The sequence below is a fragment of the Gossypium hirsutum genome, chromosome A06, assembly GCF_007990345.1.
Source record: "Gossypium hirsutum isolate 1008001.06 chromosome A06, Gossypium_hirsutum_v2.1, whole genome shotgun sequence".
In the NCBI taxonomy this organism is placed as follows: domain Eukaryota; kingdom Viridiplantae; phylum Streptophyta; class Magnoliopsida; order Malvales; family Malvaceae; genus Gossypium; species Gossypium hirsutum.
In genome coordinates this window covers 113085891-113095894 of record NC_053429.1, presented here as the reverse complement: position 1 = coordinate 113095894, position 10004 = coordinate 113085891, and the positions used below count along the sequence as shown (strand labels likewise).

The following is a 10004-nucleotide window of genomic DNA, read 5'->3' as shown; positions in this document are numbered from 1 at the left end:
CATCACTCTTAAATCTAAGTTTATAATTAAAATGGCCACAACATGCTGGCTTACTTATGATTAAGCCTAATGCATGAGAAACCTAAGTTCAAAATAATATCATTTAAGAGGGATGTGTTCCTTGTGTTCCCTTTTTGAAAAGGTTAGCCCTTAGGTGGTAATACTTTCATAAAATATATGGTGACAAAGGTAACATTAATGTATTGTCAGCCTTAATTATGAAGCAATCCTTGAACTTATGTGATAGAAAAGGTCACACGATATCTCGATGATACTCCTCCTAACAGAACAAATGCGACTGTAGGATCAAGCTCATAATACAAAGTGAATGATAAATTATAAAAATGCAATTATTCACAATAGAAAACACAATATATCAAAGTCAACAAATCATGTATACAATCTATACCATAAGAAACCTTAAAATCGAACCCTAAGTAGGTTGACTCTCGAAACTAATCCCCAATAGAGACACCAAACTATCATAACATGCTAGATTCGGGATCTAGCAAGCTAGGGACGGAAACTTAAAAAGTAAAGTTGCTACTAACCAATTTGAGTTAAGTTGGTTAGCCACTTATAGTCTAAAGTTTTAGGACTCATCTTAAAGAAAAATCTTAAAAACTAAGACTCCGTCTCGTACAAAAATCTACATTTAGGAGTACGTTACGTACAAAGAAAGTTATAGCACCCTTGCAATGTCTATCTAAAGATAATCCTATAATATTCAAAAATTAGGGTTTCTAATCCACAAACTTTTAACTAAACTCCAAGCAAATCTAAAGTTTAATTAAACTAAAATCAACAACTAAGTGTAACCTACTCAGACTTAAAATCTAAATCTATAAACACTTACACCATGTTTGGTTGGGGGAATGGAATAACATTCTCCCTTATTCATTGAATGATAAACCATTCATTTGTTTGGTTGAACATAATACTTATTAAATAGAATGACCATTATTTCCCTATTACTTGTCTTGCCGTAATAGCTATTCATTGGTATCTTCCATGCAACACTGAATAACAAAAATAAAATAAAATTCAGATTAGTCCTTTAAAACTTGGACTTAAAAATATAAAAATAAAATATTTAAAATCTTTTAATATAATGTAATATAAAATAAATAATTTCAAAATAAAACAATTTAATATAATTTAATATAAAACTAAAAGAAATATTTTAATATAATTTAATATAAAAGAAGTCTAATTCATCATAAAAAAAATCTAAAAGAAGTCTAATTAAAACTTTAAATTTAAATTTAAATTCTAATTGCTAAAGATCTAAGGAAATCTAATTATAACAAAATGAAAAATTTTAACATAAATTCTAAATGTTAGAAAATCTAAAGAAATTTAAATTCAGATTTGATGGAAACGGTTTGAAAAATCTTTTTTATTTTTTATTTTATGTTTTAACTCTAAATCTATTTATTCAAATGAAAAGAAAAGAACAGGGAAACGGAACGAGAAGAACAAAAATGAAAAGAACGGAGAATAGAAAAAGCCACTAGAATGATCGGAGAGGAGCCCTCAAGCTCTTCTCATGCATGCACGCATGCCCAGAGCAGCCAAGGCGGACCTCACCTTCGATTTTCTTCTCTATTCTTCACTGACTTTCTTTTTATATTTCCGCTAACTAACGACTTTTGGTATTTTTGTATCTTTTTTCCTTAACCTATTCACTGACTTCCTTTTTTCTCTTTTGATGGTCCTATTTTATAATGATTTTTTAATATTGTTCTATCTTTGATCATTTCTGCTATTGTTGATTAATCAAGCTTTTATGATCCGTTTTGCATGTGAACGAATTTATCAATCTGTTATTCTTTTTTGTTGTCTTCCGTTTGAAAAATGGGACTGGCTCGTGGGCATGTGTTCACACTGGTGGCTCTCCGTGGTGGTGACAGCAGCTATGGTTCATAAACCCTAGTTGCCAACTGAAAGATGAATATGCTATCGGCTTGGGCTTAAGACAAAAATAAATAAATAAACCTTGGATGTAAAATTAAAATGGACTGCAAACTAAAACGGACTCAAAATTTAAGCAAAGATAAATTGGGTGGCAAAAGTTTTTGACTTTTTTAAAACATTGGGCCGCAATTGAAATTCGGTCTAGGTTAAATTCCAAACACTGATTTCGGGCCTTACAAATTGTAAAAAAAGGTATTTAGTCTTTTAACATTTAATTCCAAAATAATTTTATTTTAAATTGTCTTTCTTTTATTATTTTAAACAAAATTTTAATTATTATTTATTTAAAAAACCATCTCCAATGTCCACTCCATTAGAATAAATCAAATTAGAAATAATTAAAAATTAATTTCAATATAACTGAAATCAAATTTAATTAAATCTAACTTAATTCCATTTTAAATCTTTGAAAAACTAAGCTCCTTAATTCTAGTTTTATAATTAAATTGATAACAATTTAATCTTAAGATCCTTCAGGTTCTGTTTCCTTTTCACCGAGCCGTTTTGAAAATTCAGTCATATAATTGTCCTTATTATTTAGTAAGACAAGAAAAAGAATGTTTAACAATGATTAGGTATCTACATCTTTATACGTTCCTTATTACACAATTAATAATTTAGTGACTACTATTCAACTATACAAGTCTATCATTTGTATATGTGACATGGAACACTTGAATGTAACCCTAACATGACTGGTATGTGTGATTGAGTAACTATATGTTCAAATGATTTCTACATATGATTCTTACCCTAATGTGCTTAATGAATTAGTTAGGATATAATGGCATGTCAATAGGGATTTAGATGCGTGCTTTGTTTAGATTATATAGTATGTTTAGGGATGTGATTTGATGCCTTTGGGATTTGAATTTTAGCGCACTCTTATGTGTTTGAAGGTTTTGCACTTATGTGCTCTTTTTGTTGCCTATTGGCTTTGCACTTGTGTGCTTTTTAGTGTGGTTGGAGATATGCATTCATGTGCTCTTTGCACATATTCGTTTTGTACATTTGTATTTTTTGAACAAATTGGTTTAAATATTCATTGATTATTTAACGTTTAACTAATATTAAGCAGTATTACGTGTGTCGAAACCAATTTTTGAAAAGGGGTTGACTTTGGTTTTGAAAACGAAAATTAAAACGGGAGTCGCCATCGACCTTTATTAGGTGTGATCGGATCACCTTTGTTCTAATAAAACATTTTAGTTTACTAAAACGGTGTTTTTGGTCTACGAAACTCGAGAGAATGGGTTCGGGAGTCGGTTACGTGTGAGGAAGAATTAGCACCCTCGTCACACCCAAAATTGGTACCAAATTGATTAGTTAGTGTCTTAATGTCGAAAGTTAAAAATCGAGAATGGATTTAAAATACGATTCTTTTTATTAACGTCGATTTTAAAAATGCTTGAGTTAGCTCAAAACGATTATTAAAGATTTCCTCGTCTCGAGATTTAGGAGTATCACATCCCGTAAGTTAGGACACAATACCATGAACTCCTGAGCGCAAGTTTATCTTTAATTTTAATTAGAATTCCGTGTATTTTAAAACTCAAAAGGATATTTGGCTATTTGGAACCAACGAGAAAATCGAAACCCCGTAAGTTAGGGCACAACTTCTCGATGTTCCAAAACGCGAAACATTGCCTTATTTTAAAATTTTTATTTTTGAATAATAGCAAATACGATACTTAAATGACGTACGTTATTTGTTTGGGTCAAGATACAACGATTTATTGGATAAATATAAAGAGACTTGATTCATAGGCTGATGATATGAAATAAAAGTATAGTGCGACATGGAACAATGATACATGTATAAAATATTCCACAAGCGCATGGCAATAATATGAACACGAGTAAGCAAATTAACGTACATGCAATAGCAATAATCTCACAATATGCACTCTTTAAAAACTAATCATTAATAATAAAAACAAATGAATTAAATAATACAATTAAAAAAATGTAATAAATAAATAGTTAAAATCAAACTAAAATAACAATTGCAAGATGAATTTTAAATGACCATGAATGAATTTAAAATAAATAATGTAAAAAAGGTTAAAATCAACAATATGCAAAACGTTTTTCTTTTTTGAAAGAATGAATGATATATACATATGAAGAACTTTTAAAAATAGATAATATATATATATATACAAAAGTATAAAACAACGTATAAAAAATTAAAGTAAATAATAATAGCAAAACATTTCAAAATAAGTAAATAGGGTTCAAAATAAGGTATATAATCAATTTAAAATAAGTAATAAAATAATTTTTAAATAATACCTAAATAAATCTAAGCTATAATATATAAGGTATAAAAAGTTTTAAACGAATGATTTTAAAGAAAACACTTTCAAATGAATAATAAAAATTTCGAATATAATATGAAAGAAATTTAAAATAAAATATAATAAAATGATATATATATAAAACATAAAACGTTTTTATTTTAATGGAAATAAAGTAACCTATAAAACTTAAAAGGTAATATATATGTATGTATATATCTAAGCCTATAATAAATAATATACCAAATAATAATAATATGTAAAACAATTTAAATAAGACAAAGAAAAAAGAACTCAAAATAAAAGAAATAAAAGATTTTAAACAGGGGGACCAAAGCAACAATCACGCAAATTTGCGGGGATAATTTTAAATGTAGAAAAATGCAAAAGGGATGATTGAAACACGCAAGACAATAGAGGGACCTTAGTAGCAAATAGCCCATTCGGGCTTTGAAAATGGCCCCCCCTTTTACACTGCGTCGTTTCACCTTTTAAAGAAAACAAAAGGGTTTCTTCCTTTTGCAGGCAGATTTCTGCTGCTTATTTTTTAAAAGAACTCAGCCTCCCTACCCCCTTTTCTCTTTCGTTCGGCTAGGGTCCTGAACCCCTCATCGCCGCCCTCAGTGGTTTGTCACACCACCATTACAATTAGTGGCCAACGACAAGCGAAATAGGCTACCTAGCCTCTGTTCGTGGTGCCTTTAAAGGTCCCAAATCCCTCGGTCGAGTGCCCGAAAATAAAGGGACTTCCCAACCTCCCCTTTTTGGCTCAACTCCGATAGAGAAAGAAGTCTCCGACGACCGACCATGAGGGTTTTCCGGTAAGTTTTATTTCCCTTTTATTCTCGTAAGTGAAATAAAATAAAATAAAATAACTAAGAGAAACAAAAGTAAAAACAAGATAAAGAGACAGAAATCTTTACACAAAAAAAAATCACCTTTAAAACGAGTATTCTGTTTTTTTGATTAGTTTTTGCTTGTAAAATGTACGTAAAAACTTACAAGAGAGTAGATCCGGGCTTTTAAAGCCATTTACAATCGATTCCCTTTTAGTTTTTTTGCTATTTATTTCTCTGCGCTTGCATGCTTCTTTCTCTGCTATTGTACTTGTTTCAGATGTCAGACAACATGTGGAGGGCGACTGATGGAGCAGCGTGTGAGCAGACGAAGAGGCGTGGGGCAGTGGCTGAACGTTCCTAGGGTTCTGCTGATATTTTTTGCATTAGATTGATAGTTTGGGCTGTATTTGTTATTGGGCTGTTTATTTTGGACTCTTTTTTATTGTTTTGGGTTTTGTTATATTTTTTGTTTATTTGTCTGGGCCCAAAATTGGCTACTACAACGTGGTTGGATCGTAATACGAAAATATAACTTATAGTAGATAAATCTAGAGATGTCCTTAGTCTAATAGGAAATAAGCGAACCAATTGAAAGGCTAATGTATTGTCTATCAAGTCCAATTGGAGAGATGCTTTGTAACAACCCGAAAGTTAGTGGTGGTGAAAAATTTAGTTTCGGGACCTCATTTTCGTAAACTAAGCCCATAAATATTTTATTAAATATTTACGGAGTTATTATATAAGTGAATTGAATTTTGGCTAAGTAATTTAGCCAAAATTGCATTTAATTAGGGCCTAGGGATTAAATTGTAAAGTCTATTCGCTAGAGATTTTTAATTAAGAAATGAATTGAGGACTTAAATTGCAATTAACCTAAGGTCTAAAATGGAAAATGGACCATTATAAGGACGCTGGGTGGAATGTTTTTTTATTAAATAATATTAAAATTATAATTAAATTAATTAAAATGTAAAATGTATAAAATAAAACAATGTAATTGAAAGAAAGATAAAAACTTGGCCTTTCTCATTTTTTAAAAACCGAATATAGCAAGAAGAAGAAGAAGAGAAGAGAATCGGCCTAGGGTTGGAAGTTTTAAACCTTCAATTGGTTAGTTTAATTTAGTCATTTTCTCATAATTTTTATATTTTTATATTGTTGTAAAGTTTTTTATAATTCATTTTTAAAATTGAATTAAAGGCATGAATGATTTATTAAGTCGCCTTGAAAACTAATGTTATGCTTTGTACTTGGACTAACTCTTCAGATTGGATATGGAGTGGTACGCCTATTGATGCGGGATTGAAGTGGAGGAAGCGGATCATGATCAAATTCAAGTTGTTTGACTTAAGAAGGAAAGATTTGGATCTGATATGAAAAGAAGAAATAAATTAATTTAGTAATAAAGGAGTCGAAAACTGTAAAAGAAGAAACTTGAGAACAAAGAACAAATAAAAATAATATACAAATAAATAAATAAATAGACAAATTTTAAAAGCGGAGGATGGATTGAACAAATCGATGGATATGATGGATAGAAGGATAAATGTCCAATTGAACCATTTGAGATATAAATCCCAATAAACTCAATTAATGACTCTAATCAACCCTCGAAGAAATAATCCTTGGCAAATTGAAGGGTGAAGAATGAATTTCTACGACTTCTTGAAGAAAATTGAGAAGAAAAAATTTCTGAAAACCACAAGAAAGAAATATTGCACAAGAAACAAACTCCCAAAGTTGAAAACTTTATTAATGAAAATAATTTTCTGCTTAATGAACAATGAAGAACCCTTTATATAGGCTAGTTAAATAATTCTAAATAAAATTCTTAAGTATATTAGGACTCTAATTAACCTAAACAAGAAGTAGTTTTAAACTAAACTTTCTTATTGGCATAAAACTCTTAAATAACTTAAAATACTTAATAATTATAAAAAAATCGTAATAAAAAATAAAAAAATAAAAAAGAGAACAAATACAATATTGAGCTCATGTATAATAAAAATTAAGCGTAGGACCCGAATCCGATATGAAATGCCTAAGCTTGTGGGATTGATTAGGGTCCTTGAAATGAAATGCCTAAGCTTGTTAATATTCTCCACATGGACTTGTCATCATAGATTGAGAGTTTAAGCCCACAAATAAAATTAATCTATTCTAAATCATCCTCGCTTCAAAATCCATCGTCTTGAAGCTTTAACTCTTTTTCTTGATTTTTTTTTGTGATAAAGTATTGAACGAATAAGTTAAGGTTTGAATTTAGTTGCTTTGATTTTGATCTTGTGATTCGGCCTTGATGGAAACTAATCGCATCTCTATTATGGCATTAGTCTTGTGTTTAGTTAGAAATTGTTCTTTTCTCATATGGACCCAAACCCAGTCACCAGGCTCAAAGATAACTTGCTTGCGCCCCTTGTTAGCTTTGTTGGCATTTGTTTCATTTATTTTGGAGATTCGTTGTCTTGCTTTCTAATGCATGAATTTCACCAATTCAGCTTTCGTCTCGTCATCTAAATTAGAAATATTTTCTATAGGCAATGGCACATGATCAAGTACATTTAGTGGATCAAAAACCATAAACAAGTGCAAATGGGGAATAGCCACTTGTAGAGTGAATAGATCGATTATATGCAAATTCAACAAATGACAAACATTCTTCTTAACTTTTAAGGTTTTTACCCACAACAGCTCGTAGTAAAACACCTAAGACTCGATTCACTATCTCAGTTTGTCCATCAGTTTGGGGGTGACATATAGTAGAATATAATAATTTAGTACCAAGCTTACCCCACAACACTTTCCAAAAGTGGCTTAGAAACTTTACGTCTCTGTCAGATACAATGGTGTAAGGTATCCCATGTAGGCAAACCACCTCTCTAAAGAATAAGTCAGCCACATGTGTAGTATCATCCATTTTGTGACAAGGAATGAGTGGGCCATCTTTGAAAGCCTGTCAACAAAAACAAAGATACTATATTGATCCTTTTTAGTTTGTGGTAAACCAATAATGAAATCTATGTATAAGTCTACCTATGGCAAAGAAGGAATCGGCAAAGGAGTATAGAGCCCATGAAACATTACCTTTATAAGAAATACATTTAGAACATACCTTTTCAATGTCCTTCTTCATGTGCGACCAATAAATATTTTCTTGTAGAATATCTAGTGTTTTGGTGACACCAGAGTGTCCCATTAAACCTTCACTATGTGATTCACGAATTAATAAATGTAACATTGTGGAACACATAACCTGTTTAGGTGAAAAAGAAACCCATTTACAAGATAAAACTTGTTAAAGGCACTATTCCTACAATTGGAAAAAATATTTGCAAAATCAACATCATTTAAGTATAAATATTTTATATGATCAAACCTTAAGACTTTAGCATTTAATGTCGTTATCAAAGAATATCTACGAGATAAGGCATCAACAACTACATTTTCTCTACCTGTTTTGTATTTAATAACATATGAGAATGTCTCTATGAATTCTACCCATTGAGCACGTCTCTTACTCAACTTACCTTTTCCCTATAACCATTTTAGGGATTTATGATCCATATGGATAATGAACTCATGTGGCAGTAAGTAACGTTGTCAAACTTGTGGAGCTCAAACTAATGCAAGCAACTTCTAGTCGTAAGTTGAGTAGTTTAATTGCCCTCTATTCAGTTTTTCATTGAAATATACGATTGACCTTTTTTCTCGCATCAACACGACACCAATTCCAATACTTGAATCATCACATTCAAGTTCAAAAGTATTAGAAAAATCAAGTAATTTAAGAGCAAGAGCAGAACATAATTTATCCTTTAAGGCTTGAAAAGCCTTTTCCTGAGCTTCTTCTCATGTAAAACCCATAGACTTTTTTAATAACCTCAGTTAATAGGGCGACAATAGTGGAGAAATCATTCATAAAATGTCTATAAAAACTTGCTAAACCATGGAAAGATCTCACATTGATAATTGATTTAGGAGTGGGTCCCTCCTTAATTGCATTTACTTTGTCATTATCGACATGAATAACTTGAGCACTTTTTATAAAACCGAAAAGGATTAGTTTATCACAACAAAAAGTGCATTTATCAAGGTTGGCTAATAAGTTTTCAGTTCTCAGAATGTCCAAAATAGATTTAACATAGAAAACATGATCATCTAAAGAAATTGAGTAAATCAGAATATCATCAAAATATACTACCACAAATTTACCCAAATAAGGCCTTAAAACATGATTCATTAATCTCATGAAAGTACTAGGTGCATTAGTCAGATCGAAAGGAATACCAAGCTACTTATATGATCCAAACTTAGTTTTAAAGGCTGTCTTCCATTTGTCCTTTTCCCTTATACAAATTTTGTGATAACCAATTTTTAAATCAATTTTTGTAAAAATTGTTGAACCATGTAACTCATAAAGCATGCTATCAAGTCTAAGGATTGGATGTCTATACTTTAACATTATTTTTTTGATTGGACGACAATCAACAAACATTCGGAATGAACCATCCTTCTTAGGCACCAATAAGATAGGGATGACACAAAGGCTTAAACTTTCTCTAATGTGCCCCTTTTGTAATAGCTCTTCCACTTGCCTTTGTAACTCTTCTGTCTCCTTTGGATTGCTTCGGTAAGCTAGATGGTTTGGAATGGTTGCACCGGGTACTGAGTCAATTTGGTGTTCTATGCCTCGCAAAGGTGGTAAACCTTCAGGTGCCTCATTGAAAACATCCTCATAATCCTGCAAAAGAGATGTAAAGACACTAGGAAAAAAATTGTTAAGGGTAGCTAAAGATAAATAATTTTTCCTAAACCTCACAATGATACAAGGTTGATTGTGATATAAGGATCTCCTCACATCTTTTTTATTTGCAAATAAGTTACGCAC

General features: G+C 30.8%; 1 long non-coding RNA gene across 1 annotated transcript; it reads left to right on the top strand.

Annotated features, from left to right (window-relative positions):
* The first annotated feature begins 4674 nt into the window (after positions 1–4674).
* LOC107961833 (uncharacterized) lies at positions 4675–5812 on the top strand. The gene is made up of 2 exons (XR_001701444.2): positions 4675–5098; positions 5394–5812. It is a non-coding gene; the product is annotated as an uncharacterized lncRNA (long non-coding RNA).
* The last annotated feature ends 4192 nt before the right edge of the window (positions 5813–10004 follow it).